This window comes from Siphateles boraxobius, unplaced genomic scaffold, assembly GCF_051911475.1.
Source record: "Siphateles boraxobius isolate OS27281-9 unplaced genomic scaffold, OSU_SipBor_1 141, whole genome shotgun sequence".
NCBI lineage: Eukaryota > Metazoa > Chordata > Actinopteri > Cypriniformes > Leuciscidae > Siphateles > Siphateles boraxobius.
The window spans coordinates 392,919-407,503 of record NW_027508746.1 but is presented as its reverse complement, the minus strand read 5'-3'; the positions used below and the strand labels follow the sequence as shown (position 1 = coordinate 407,503).

General features: G+C 38.0%; 1 protein-coding gene across 3 annotated transcripts in view; it reads left to right on the top strand.

The window, feature by feature from the left end:
- gnb1a (guanine nucleotide binding protein (G protein), beta polypeptide 1a) overlaps window positions 1-14,585 on the top strand; it is a 59,453-nt gene that overhangs the window by 28,087 nt on the left and 16,781 nt on the right. Inside the window, exon 1 of one of the 3 annotated variants that reach the window (XM_077230297.1) lies at window positions 11,516-11,651. The exons of 1 other annotated variant lie outside the window; for it this stretch is intronic. The gene's annotated coding sequence lies outside the window, so the exon portion shown is untranslated. Of the gene's footprint in view, window positions 1-11,515; window positions 11,652-12,039; window positions 12,197-14,585 lie in introns of those variants that run through there. One more of the 3 variants, XM_077230299.1, reaches the window with a different exon arrangement.

Below are 14,585 nucleotides of genomic sequence, written 5' to 3'. Positions count from 1 at the left end.
GCTGCAATAATGTGTTTTACATAATATTTACTCTTTAATTTAAAAAAAATCAACAGAAGATTGACGTAAAACATGCATTTTATATTAGGCGCGTTTAAAGGAATAGTTCACTTCAAAATGAAAATTGTCATTTTCTCACCTTCAAGTCATTTCAAACCGGTATGAATTTCTTTCTTCTGCTGAACACAAAGGAAGATATTTTGAAAAATGTTGGTAACCAAACATTTTTGACCCTATGGCCTTCCATATTTGGGAAAAAAACAAACACTAAAAACATTCTTCAAAATATCATCGTTTTCAGCAAAAGGAAATTCATACGGGTTTAAAACGACTTGAGGGTGACTAAAGGAGGACATAATTTTCATTTTGAAGTGAACTATTCCTTTAACCATGTAAATATTTGGTACAATGGGCTAGTTCATTTTGTATTGCAAAACACTTTTTGAGGTTAGGGACCGGTAGACTGATGTGAGGAAAATAAACTGCAACATAACAAGATGTGGAACAATTAAGGGGCTTGAATACTTTCTGAATTGTCTTTAGTACCGTCAAAGTCAAGTACCGCCACAATCACTGTTTCCAGTCACAAATCCAGTGTTTTGCTCGGGGGAAACCTGACACAACAGTCTGCTGTTGCTAATATTTTAATTTCACGGCTTACTGTGATGATTATTCCTTATATGTGTCATAACATAACTTCTAGAGAAATAAATGACTTGACTGAAAAAACACACTCATTTGAAGACCAATATGTTTAGTTACTTAAGTCGCTCATCACTTCAGGAAGGTCAGACTGTTGTTTTTTAATTCGGTGTAGTTCAGTATTGTGTTTCAGCTGCTGATAATGTTACTGGCTGAAGCCTGTTTAACACATTGAGTGTTTATTTTGGACCCTGTGTTCAACTCTTGTCTCTTTCAGCCATCTCGACTAGGCAGTTTTACTCAGTAATGCTGGTTCTCTCAGAAGTGAACATATGACATTAATCAATTAATCAGCCGTGTCTGAGTATCTGAATGTGTGTGAGCCGTAGTGAGTGTTGGTGCGTGTGTGTGTGTGTGTGTGTGTGTCTTTTGTTCTAGTTTTGCGGCTCACCCCACCCTCCATTTCCTGTTTGTAGCACATGCTCTCAGCTGACTTGCCAGGTCATGTGACAAATACTGGTGCGGCAGATATAACAATCAATGCATATGCCTCCAGATATCAAACGCTTTATTACAGCTGTGCGATATAAAGCCCAAAAAACTAAAGATATTTTTTAATGTAGCTAAAAATATCTTTAGTTTTTTGGGCTTTAGACAGTATTCAGTTATAGGGCTGCATCTGGCTATTTTGATAATCCATTAATTTTATTTATTTGATTAAATAATTTATTTTATTTTCCCATTTTTCTGTATTTTTTATTAAAATAAAAAAAAGGATTTCAAAATCCTGCCCAATGTTGTCTGCCAAACAATGAGTAAATTCAAAGCTTTGAAAACAAGTATTGTGAGTGTATCCACGTAGCCTATGTCATACATTATGTGCAAACAACTGGTTAAAACATAAACGCTACAACTCCTCGACCACAGTTTAAAGCAAAGCGTTGTCTTTTTAGCAATTACTAATACATTATTATAACCAAACGTCACTGTTAACAGTCATTAATGCACCATGAACTAACATGAATAAGTTAACTGTATTGATTCTCACTCTGACATCATACATATAGGAAATAGCCGTCTTTACTGGCGATGTACGTGGCGCAGGCACCATGTCTTACTGTTTGCATATATGATTATATGATACTCTATATGATTGAGTCGGTAATTTCTTTGTGCCGTTTTGATCCTTTCTCAACGATGGATTATTGATAAGTTGGTTTAGGCTGGCTTTGAGGTGTGCTTTTGTTAGTTTCGATGGACTTTGTCGACATGCATTGATCATACTTTTTTATTTTGTATAGCTCTGTTTTAAGCGTTGGAACAGGTTTGCAGTATTGCCCCTTTCGTTGCAATTAATCATTTCACAGGTCTTGCGAATCACCTTCCTCTGACACATCCTCTCTCCTGAATCCGAAATACTCCCAAACGACTGATGATGTTGAATTTCCAAATCATTTTTATTCTGACCTGCATCCATATTTCGTTTCTTTCCTCCTGTTGGCCTATTCTGTTCTCTCGCTCAGTTTCATCGTAATTGCGTGGTGCGCTGACTGAGCTCTGATTGGTTAATAGAGATGCAGCGATTACCGGATTTCACAATTAACCGCGCTTTAAAACGTCACGGTTAATTAATCGTAAAGACTATGCTACACCGAGTGTTCTGCACGGAACGGAACTTTTGCACCAAACGAAAACAAGGTTACACCAGCGGTGCACCAGCTTAAAGCCGTGCTCGTCAACCACTATGGCAGGGGGACTAGCAGCGACGCTCTATTTCCACCGAAAAAACGCCTTAAGGGCCTGTTCACAGATCGCGTCTTTTGCGCGCTCAAGTTCGTTATTTCAAATGTAAGCGTGCGGCATGCGCGCTCATAAGGGAAGCGGCGCGCTCGTTTTTTCCAAGCGCGTGCGCGCCGCATCGAGATAAAAACATCTCTACTTTTCAAAATGCCGCAAGCACACCTTAGGTCAAGTGACAAGAACCAACACAGCAACGACAGACGCCTCCGGAGCGCAACCGCCCTAGCGCTTTGGAAAAAGGAGAACGTGGCGTGCAACTTTCAGCTTTCAGTGCAACGTAAAAAAACAACCAAAAAACAGCGGAATGTTTTGGTTACCCAAGTCTGTGGAAAACAGAATGTGACGTGCTCTCAAGAGTTTCAGTCAGTGAACATTTAACTTAATATCCTATTGCTTTCTCCTGTAAATGTTAGGCTTTGTAGTTTTAATATGCCCGGTGTAAAACACTAACATAAGATCAGGGCTGTGTAGACTTCTAGGACTACCAATTAACTGCATTTCAGTTATTAATAACACTACAAGAGAGATGTTCTCAGTTTCTTTCTATAATTTTTACTTAAACTTCAAACAAACAAACCAAAATAATGAGATTATAATAGATGATTTTCTAAAGGCACATGTAAAATTTGGATTAATAATTTAAAAAAGAGTATTAAAATAAGTACAATAATATTGGAGTGGATAACATGTGGACTATATTTGTTTTCTTTTAAAAGAAATACATAGTTAATATTTAGCTTACATTTAATTCAATAGAGCCAAATACTTTGTTTATTCTTATTTCATTGGGATTTATTATCCCTTTATTTGTTTTTAAGTCAAATACCAACAAGATATTGTTTTCATGTTATCAAGTTTTCTACCTCAGGTTGAAAATAAATTTAGAACAAACTAAACACTTAATCATTTTGTGATCTATTTCAATCAAAGAGCCCTGCAGCCATTGACTTAATTTGTTATTTTAAAAGAAAAATGCTGGATGTTTACAAAGCACTTCTCTTTAATTCCAAAGGAAGAGATTGATTATCGTTTGTCATTTTATAATTTTGTACTGTGTTGTGGCAAATAACACATGAAAATCTAGTGTTGAGTGTTCATGTGATATTATACATATAGTGTTGTGAAATTAATTGATGCATAATAATCGTGATAATCGTTAAATCGTGATTATTTCTCAGACAATAATCGTACTTACAAAATCTTTAATCGTTGCATCCCTATTGGTTAACATCTTAAACATGCGCACAAGAACGGTGCAGTATTCTGAATTAAATAAAATCGCAGCCTTGTGTGGTTTAGAAAACTCATGTGCTCAAATCGTTATTGTTTTGCAATTAATTGCACAGCCCTAGTTGACAACATCACTGATTATAATGTGTTCAACCGTCTTTTGTCGCATTGCGCCGCGTCCGGTGTCTTGTTCAGGCAGCAGCAGTCAAGCAGTGTCTTAAAGGTAAGTTGCTAACTAGTTACCTGTGCGGTGGTTGCATGAGTCTGTTTAAATGGTGATTTTAACGCTACGTTGTCACCTGGTGAGACGCAAAGCTATAAAGTAAATAAACAATGTCCCTGCCTCTCACAACAAACTTATAATACTCGTTTGCTACATTAGCTAGTTAGCCATATTTCATACCTTGTCAGTGGAATGGAAGCTAGAGACGTCTGAAGAAGAGACGACCTTTTACTGAAGTGAAAGGGTTGGCTGGTGTCACTACAGTGACATGGGTCGCCATTAGCAAACAATAGAGCACGCTCTGCTGGAAAACTATGCAATTTACAAGCATTTAATCCTCGTTATATGTTCTGTAAAAAAAGCGTTTATATCGGCAGCATATCTGTGTCACATACGCCGATACCGATATTCTGCGACAGGCTCATATCGGCCGATAAAATCGGCAGATCGATAAATCGGTCAGGCTCTAATTTTAAGAGTTTATGCACAATCTAATATACTGTTATACAACATGCTTTATCTTTCTCAAGTAATATTAACTAAATACTCCCCAAGACGGGCATTTTGACAATTTGTTTATTTAACCGTTTAAGCGCAGTGTGTCACTTCGAAGACGGCAGACGCAAAACTGACGTTTATTGCCTGTGCCTCTGGCAACAAAACGATCCGGCTCGGAGTCGGAAAGACGCGAGACTGACCGGACGGTCACCGGTCCGGGTCGATCATGCGGAAAATCGGCAGATTCCAGTCCCTGGCCGGTCAATCGGTTTCATCTCTGCTCGTCAGTTCTTAAAGTAGGTTGTCTTCTGTAATGTAATCAAAGTTAAATTACTCATGAGTCAAATACATTGACTGCAAAACTGATAAATGTGTCCAGGATGCTAACATCAATCTTTACTATGTCAAGAACGGTTTCTCATACTAGTTGGATGCAGTGGTGTAGGAATCAGTGACGCTTGTGGATATTTGTCGCGTCAATCAATGTGAAAACAGAGTCAGATCTTTGAAGTGAATTCACTGCGAGTAGTCTGTCGCTGTGTACTTTAGTATATGTATAGCCCTCGTCACTATTCTACGGAGCCCCTAAAGGGACGTGGTGGTGAAAAAAAATTAGGATGGGAGAATTTTTTTAAAAAAAATCTTTTGCGTTCCCTCGCAAAACTTTTGCGTTCCCCCGAGAAACTTTGCGTTCCTTCGCAAAGTTATTTGCGTTCCCACGCAAAACCGGTTGTGAGCTCGGACAGACACTTTAAAACACAAACGACACCTATTTACAATCACAGTAACCTAGACAACGAGATACAACCCAATTTTCCTCAAAACGAGCTTTATAATATAGGCTAAATGGATGTGCAGGTGGCTGAGAGACAAGTCAAGGGACCATCTGCAAAGTGCAATATAACCCAACAAACGACTACAGTATCAACTCATATTCAAAAATAGTCATTAACTTCAATGTTACAAACTGTAGTGCCACCCAATTCAGCTTACACATCAATGGTGACCCACTGGTCATACTACACTGCTTTTGCACATTTTATATTATGAAAAATATTCAATAACTTCACTGTAACACACCAAATTTAGTTCACACATCACTGCTCTAATATTGGTTATACAACACTTTGTCTTCCAAATGCATAACTGTAAATGTAACTCTTTTATCCAAAGTTCTTGCTCTTCCCTGGGAATCGAACCTAAATGACCTTAGCATTGCATGCACCAACGCTCTACTGTTTGAGCTACAGGAAAGCTATTATGGGAAGTAATTGCACATAAAAAATAAGTAGGCCTCTTATTTACACAAAATTATATTGGTACTGTGTGCAGCTAGTTACCATCATAGCTTATGCATTATATTTGCTTACTGAATTTCGATGGCATTACACTGTATAACAGTGCTAAGTTATTGATTTTATTCCATAAAAAAATCATAACAATTATGCTTTTTTTAATCAAACTAAGTATTGTAGTATAACCAGCAGGAGAGCGGTGATGTGTGAACTGAATTTGGCCACAATGTCATAGTGAAGCTATAGAATATGTTTAGTAATATAAAATGTGAAGATGGGTTTGGGATTTGAACTTTGCAGACGGCCCCTTATTTGGACTTGTCTCTCAATCGGCTGTTTAGAGATAAATTTATATTATGAGGAGAATTAGCTCGTTGTCTAGGTTACTGTGATTGTAAATAGGTGTCGTTTGTGTTTTAACAACGTTCAGCTCAAGAATATTGATCCAGGAAGTTCCTTGAGTTAAACACTGACCGCATTTCTTTATATTTGAGTCCAAGTTCAAACACTATGAAACGCTCCATTAACGTACGGATCTCTGAAGCACTGCCAGCGGGACATTAAACAGGAAGTGTCTGTCCGAGCTCACAACATGGTTTGCGTGGGAACGCAAATATCTTTGCGAGGGAACGCAAAGTTTCTCGGGGGAACGCAAAAGTTTTGCGAGGGAACGCAAAAGATTTTAAAAAAAATTCTCTCATCCTAAATTTTTTTCCACCACCACGTCCCTTTAGGGGCTCCGTACTATTCCACTGTTGCAATAAAAAAAAAAAAAAAAAAAAAATATATATATATATGAAAAGCGCTATGCAAATAAATGTGAATTGAATGTTCATCTGGCTTTGTGGTTATACCCCTGCACCCCCCAGTCCATTTCAGGATCATATATTCATTGAGGCTGGTTCGTGATCTAAAATACCTATCCTGAGACCTCGGAAAAAAACAATGCTTTGTGAATGAATTGTATTTCTCCGCCAGTGGAAGTTGCACACCCAGTCTGCACTGCAAGCGACGCGCACACATTATAAACGCTTGAAGAGTAGGCAGCTCTGCTGGTAATTGGAGCACATATCTATTTTTGTGGCGTTGCGTCACGGCGCGCTACAGTCTCCGCTCGCTCCTGCCGCGCGCGCACAGCTCTCTTCACTACAACAGCAGTCATCTGGTGTGAGGCAGCACAGTGTTCACTAGCAGCACGGGCAGCGACTTGGGACAAAAAATTGGGAGCACAGTGGAAAATCTAGGAGCACCTTCTGATCAATGAAAGACATTAACTTTCCCATTACAGAGTGAAATTTACTCCCTTAAATTGATTTCCAGGACCGTCTTTACCTTTTATAAGGGCAGTTTGTTTTTCTAACCTTATTAAATGCATGTCTCAGATTTAAAAATTAAAATAATCAAATCAATTAGAAAGTCAAATCTTTCTGTTAACATTGAAATGAAATGGGATCAGCAAAATTCATCTTTGCACTGCAGAGGCATTCTGTATTTTTATGCTCTTTCTCGCTCGCTCTAGATTCCTGGAGATTTGAACTAATTTGCGGGCATCAGGCAGCCGCTATCAATATGTGGGAGACTCCCGAAACTTCCGCAAGACTTTGGATGTCTGGAACATTCACCCGCCAGTGTGGCGGATAGCTTTTTGAGATTTACTCGCCAAACGGAAAATCTACCCGCATTTGGCGCTTGGCGGGTGTTAATTTCGGACCCTGGCTGTGGGCCATCATAAATGTTAACTGTGGGTCTCGCCACCTCTTCCTCATCCCAGTTAGACGCCATAGTCAGTGCTAGAACTAGTTCTAGTAGCTGAGAAAGGCTGAGGCTATCCACCACGTCTACTTCATGTGACGTCATCGCCGAGTTGCGTAGAAAATAACCGTCACTTACCAAAAACTGGACTTTAACACAATTTTGGAGACATTTCTAACTTTATATACATATCTTGACTGCTTTATGTACCCATTAATCGACAGTGGTGTTTAACCTGCAAGATGCCCCTTAACTATGTTATAAATATTGAAAACAAGAACTCGTTCAGTGGCATTGCCTTTATACCTAGAATTTCGCTTGCATTTTTATCCATTTAATGCCTCTAAGTTTCCACCCCTGCTTCTGATAATTCAAATGTAATATTTTCAGTTGACAGGCTCATGTGAACCGTTTTCACCTAATAAACATAAATAAACAAAAAGTTCAATGTCTGTAATGTAATCAGTCGCTCACAACTTGCTTTTGCTCTTGTGTTTAGCATTTTGAGAGTTATAGTTTTTATTCAGATTGTATTAAACAACTACTCATGAGCTGTGATTTGGTGTAAATATATGTTTTAGTGCTATGGCAACGATTAATCGCATCCAAAATAAAAGTTTGTGTTTACATAATATATTTGTGTGTATTAGAGCTGCACGATTATGACAAATCATAGTTGCCGATTATTCCCTTGAAATAGTAATTGCGATTATTAATTACGATTATCACAATTTACATTGAATATATATAGGCATATTATAATACATGTTTACACAAAAATTGTTAACACACACAAGTACTGTCCCCCTTTACTTAACAAACACATAAATTGTAAGAATGACTCATAGTAAAGACTAGAAAAACATTAGGACTATGCTAAAGCAATTAAATAGCAGTCCCAAACTAGTTTTTGTTAATACAATGTTGATATGAGCCACCACAGTCACTTGATAATATAAAAAATAACACAAAGTGAAAATAAAGTGGCATTTTTGAAAGGACAGTTACCATGGTAAATACACAATACTAACAAGAACTGTTAATGAAACAGATCCTGGTGAATGAAAATCACACCTGCATGCAAATCCTTCTCAGCTAACACGTGATTTATTGGTATTTTACTTTTATTTCGTGCGTGACTTAATTATTTGCATTGTAACGACGTTGCATGCACGTATTTTCTTTTGCACTTTATACAGTGAAGCGATACACAGCGCGCGCCGCCGCATTCGCGTGTGCAATTGAAGAGTGTGCGCTACGAGCACAGTATAACGGCTGACAGGACAGTAAAGTACGTTTTTCTGAGGTGAAAGACTTTTTATTTCAGCGTACACTTCCGTCACTGCCTGGTATGTCATATTGTGCTGGGTTTTCTGAAGTAGTCGTGATTCGCCTCCCATAACATAATTATGCTCTAAACACACACACGCAGAGTGGACTTTCTTTTGTAATCGCGGCTTTGAACGATTACGTAATCGTGGCATCTGTAATCGCAATTAGAAATTCGATTAATTGTGCAGCCCTAGCGTGTATAATTAGTGTGTATACACACCTGCATGTATAGATTTAAGAAACATTTCTTATTTATATATATATATATATACATATACATACAGTACCTACAGTATGCATATGTGTGTTTTTATATATACAAAATTATTAGACACACTACACAGATATATTATGTAAACACATATTTTTATTTGGGTTGTGATTAATCGTTGCCCAGCACTAATATTTTTACATTCACATGTAGTAATTTTCCTTTGCAAAGCAACTGAAATGGTGGCATTGTAGAGCCCTGCCTGGTTTATGGTGGAGTGCATGATGGGAATTTGTGAAGCCTCTAAGCACTAATTGATGTAGTTCTTGTTCAGATGAGAGGTTTAATGTGACCTCAAGCAGGGAGGAAATCAACATTTCCATTCAGAAGTGTTACAGTAGGCTCAGTTCTGACGAGATCTGTCTGAAGCGGCTCGCTTTGCTTCAGCAGGAACTGTGTCGTGACGAGCTGGTGTTATCTGCTGCGGCCAGGCTTTCAGAAAGGAAGGAGTTAAAGGCCTGCAGCTCGTGCTGGTCTGGAGGGAGGGGGTCTTACATTATTAAACCCCACAGAAACAGGGCAGCGTGTAATATACGCAGAGCAGTGCCCTGCTCACCTCCTGTACCGCACAGATTTAGCTGCTCTTCTTTCTGGACACTGTTACATCATTTCCAGGATGACTGTGCTTTGTCATGTTTAAAGGAGACGTTTTCTCTTTGCCTAAACTTCTAGGCATTATATGCGTTATGAACAGTTTGAACTTTCTTTGAAACAATGGGGGCTGTGAAAAATAAATTTTGACTTGACTTTCCAATAAAACATTTTTTTTTTCTTCAGTCAAAAATTGGCACACTGTCTGGTAAAAATAACATTAGATGAAGTATGTTTGCAATTGCACATGTAAATAAAGTCTCTGGGTGAGCAAATATTTGCTTTTCTTTTCTCTTGGAACATGTGCTTTGGTTCGCAGTTACATCCTTGATATTTATGTAGTTGGTTAGTTTGTGCATGCGGGGTTCATAGCTAAAACGTTACAAGTCAAGGTAGCATGCATTAGTGCAACCAAATATGTAAATGTATCTGTATTAATAACATCAAAAAAGTGTAAAAAGAAAAATGACTGTGATTTATATGTACGTACTGCAAGCTGATAAATGGCCCGTGTGGTTCAAATGAGCAGCATCAAGTTATTCCTGCTTTTGGAGTGTTTTCCAGTGGATGTTTCTCATAGGGGGGAATACATGTTAATTGGGAAACTTTTTGCCATTGAGATCGATTGAGAAAAAGTGTCCCAATAAACCTGAATTCACCCTACATAACAGACATGGCAACACATAATTGAAGAGAGTTTGTGCGACCTCTAACAGAATGTAGTTGTAATCTTATACATTACAGTTCAAAAGTTTTGGGAAATAATTAGTAAGAAATTAATACTTTTATTCAGCAAGGATGCATTAAATTGATCAAAACTGACGGTGAAGACCTTTATAATGTTGCAAAAGATTCTATTTCAGATAAATGCTGTTCTTTTCAACTTTCTATTTATCAAAGAATCCTGAAAATAAATGTACACAACTGTTTTTAACATTGAGAATCGGAAATTTTTCTTTCAAATCATCATATTATAGTGATTTCTGAAGGATCATGTGACACTGAAGACTGGAGTAATGATGCTGAATATTCAGCTTTGATCACAAGAATAAATTAGTTTACTATATATTCACATAGAAAACAGCTGATTTACATTGTAAAATATTTCACAATATTACTGTATTTTTGGCGAGCAGAGACTTTTCAAAAACATTTAACAAAAATCTTACGGATCGAAAACTTTTCATCAGTAGTGTATGCGTGCATATATTTGCTATTATTAATATTATTATTTCCTGTTTTATCTTTAGTGCTTCACACATAAACCAGCAATGTTGAGATGCACATAATGCACCCAAATAATGGAGCAATGGTACATTTAATAAGAGTAATAATTTACTGTTAAGTTAATATCATCTGCATATCAGTTAAAGCTCAGTGCTTTACTGTTAAATTTCCAATAAACACATTTAATATTATTAGTAACTGCACTTACTAATAAAAAAAAACAAAAGTAATTTTATGATTAAATTAACTTTATGATAAAAATCGGATATACATGTGAAATGCTAACCTGTTTTTTGGTTCATTGGTTCTTCCCTGCTGTTCTCACTTCATTCTCGATTACATTTGAGCATAATATCCAAATCTCTGATACACAAACTGCTCTACTGTTACTTCTATCCTACGATTGATATCGGCTTCTTTAAATACCTGTTGTGTGCTCATGTCCACTGGTTATGTCATATTCGTCACGTGTAGAATGTTTTTGTGAAAATTAGGCTATAACTGCACACAGACTGTTTATTTGAAAGGTGCATTTGTGTTAGAGCAGTGTTGAGGTGAAGATAAAGCTGTACACAGGTTGTGTATGCAGCCGCTGACCCCGTATTAGCATTATTAACGTGACACTTTATCAGCTGGATTATGTGAGGCTTTAACCGCATCTCTGTCTAAACGTGGAGCCGGCCAACCAGCCGTTAGCGTTCAGGTGAAGGTGTTCATCCAGTGTAGATCCATACAGAAGGTCTTTGGCCGCTGGAGACACAGGAGCTGTGTCTGGGGATACAGAATCCAGGTAAGGCTTTACTTTCCTCTAGAAATAAGACGGCACACCTGAGGGAATGGTCATGCGAGGGAATCGTGAGCTAAATCCTGTACTACTTTTGTGGGACCTCTGATGGCTTTTCGTGCTTTTAGATGGACGTTTTGTAGTGACTAGAACTAGTTGTGCTGAATAAGGCAAGATGTTTCTACTGTAGTCCTTCAGTAGGAGTGTGTCCTCACACTAGCCGTCTCTATTGTTGGTCAGAGGTTTGTGTTCTTGTTCATTTTGATGTGAGATGTGAGTGAAAGTGTCTGCAGTGGATTTGGGTCAGCAGGAGAGTTCATCAGCAGATTTGGTGTTAACCGGATTTGTGCGGACGCGCTGAATCAACTGTGTCCCTGGATTACAGGAGTGACATTGAGAACGGGTCGAGGTCTGTGTCTATGTCCACTCGCACTTTACTCTAGTCTCTCTGACCAGCGAACCAACTCTTGACCCACATAGTTCAACAAGCTTTTACCTTTGGATTGATTTCTTTCAGTGCAAAACCGAAAGTACGGAACTTATATTGCCAGGTATGGGTATATTTTTTATGAATACGGTATATTTTTATGGCTTATAGTTATTTGAATGGTATAGGGCTGAGCGTAATACCTACCTGAAAAACTAAAAAGGTAATTTTATATCTGAATTTATATGTCTGTCTTACAAATTAGGTTCGATGGGTTTAATACAAGAAAACTGAAAATCGTATCAACGCATTTTCTGCAGTTTTTCATGCGGCATACATATATAAATATATATATATATATATATATATATAGATCAATAGATAGATAGGAATAAACAACAATATATACCTACATGTATCTTCAGCTAAATATTTTAGTATTTTTTTTAAAAAAAGCAACATATCTGAACATATCGGCATTGAAGCAGAGTTTGCTAATGGACCGTTTAAACTGATTCAAGGACATTACCGTATCAACTCTAGCATTGTTTGACTAGTAAAACAACTGTCTTTACACTCATACCCACGAGTCAAGAAAAGATCATTAAACTACTCACACTTTCTGTCATGATTTTCATGTGTTAACATGACCCTAAGACAACAGCTTACTCCAGGGTTTCTATTGAAATCAGTGTTCTGAAACATTGTTGACGGGAATGCTTTTTTTTCGCCGTTGAAGCCATAAAGAGAAAGGGTTTTAACACACTTTTAGTTTTTTTTTTGCTTTTTTTTTTTTTTGCCAAAGCGCAGTCGTTCATACCAACACAAATGTTCAGCACGAAAATTCAGTCGGGTTTTTGCATTTAATTCGTCTGTTCGGGCTGAAAAGCAGAAATACAACAGTGCACAACTTCCAGTTTCTGACACCCGCTTGTCATGGAGAAGAAAAAAGTTGTCAAATTAGTCCTTTTAAATGGAAATTATATCATGGTCTGTTCTGTAATGTTTAGTTTGTACTACAGCCATTCAGATTTTTGTAGTCGCTATGGTGTTTACCAAACAACATTAAATGCAAGAGAACCGAGACGAGAGTAGGAAACAGCAGTTGATCTGAGCATGTGACCCAACGCACAGATCTCATTGGTTGGCCGGTTTCTTTACAGTGTGATGAAAAGGTTAGATCACCTCTCTTAAAAAAGCAAAACCAATCCATCGCATTGTCGGCATGCAAATGTTTTTGTGATGACCATTGGGTCATCACAGTATATATTCACTATATCATCCCTGATTTTTTAGGAAAGTGTACACGATCAGGGTCTAATTACACAGCAGTGTATCATATTCACTATATAGTAATGCAATTATCTGTGCTCGGGCAGTGAAGTGTTTGTGTAGTTGTGTGATTGTGTTGGAGACACGCAGTAATGGTGATCTTTAGCACCGGCTCGCTGCACAACACTGTTGCTAAGCAACGGCTTCACGGGTTGGCAAGGACACAGGCGGAGAAAGAGACGTGCTCACATCCCTTCATTAGTGTTGGAAATGTCTTTTCTCACCGTGTCCAGTGGTAACGGGGCTCTAACTATAGCGCTGATGTCAGCTGTGCTTGTGCATGTTGTGGGTTGAACGACTAGTGTATAATGAGGCTTGGTGTCTCCATCACTGCGATCAGATGGGTTTGATGTGCACCGTTCACATCGGGTGCGTAATGTTCCCAAACAGCTGGACCAACAGCAGTAGAATACGTTTTGATCATCCAAAAACAGACGTTTTATATTGAAATTTACATCAACTAAGATTATTCCACGGCTCTGTGAAATACTTGATTCTGATTGGTCAATCACACCATGTATGTTATTCCCAGATAACAACCGCTAAACACGGGCTCATCCGGGTCACTGAAGTCAGCAGCGCTATACGCTCGCTAGGAATGTTTTTTCCTCGTGGAAGTTTTGGCTTTGCTGAGCTAATAAAATATAAAAACTTAATCGAATCAATATTTTGTGTACAGTTATTTAATTGTGTCATCCAGTATCGTGGACTCGCTCTCTCGTTTCATACAAACGCAGCGGCTGCCGTTTTGTGACTGTTTTGTACACTGTTGGATTATAAGATTTAATTTGAAGTTTAATCTGAAATCAATATCTCGTATCTCCATAATTATTTATGTGGTGAAATGCTGTGTTATGACTGTATACCGTATCTCTTAAATGTCTCTCAAGTTTGACCTTGCCGCGCTGCAACTGCTCTCTTCGCGGAAGCTTTGCCTTTAAACAATACAATAAAATAATACAATATATTCAATATTTATACTCGGATCAATATTTTGTCTAATTATTTACTTTTGTGGAAGTAGCCGTGTAATAAGCAGTATAATGTACATCCAGCCGGTAATCCCAAAATAAACCCCTTCGTGTGTCTGTGTGTTATCTCAGAATAAACCCCCTCAGGTGTGTGTGTGTGTGTGTGATCTCAGAATAAACCCCCTCAGGTGTGTGTGTGTGTGTGTGTGT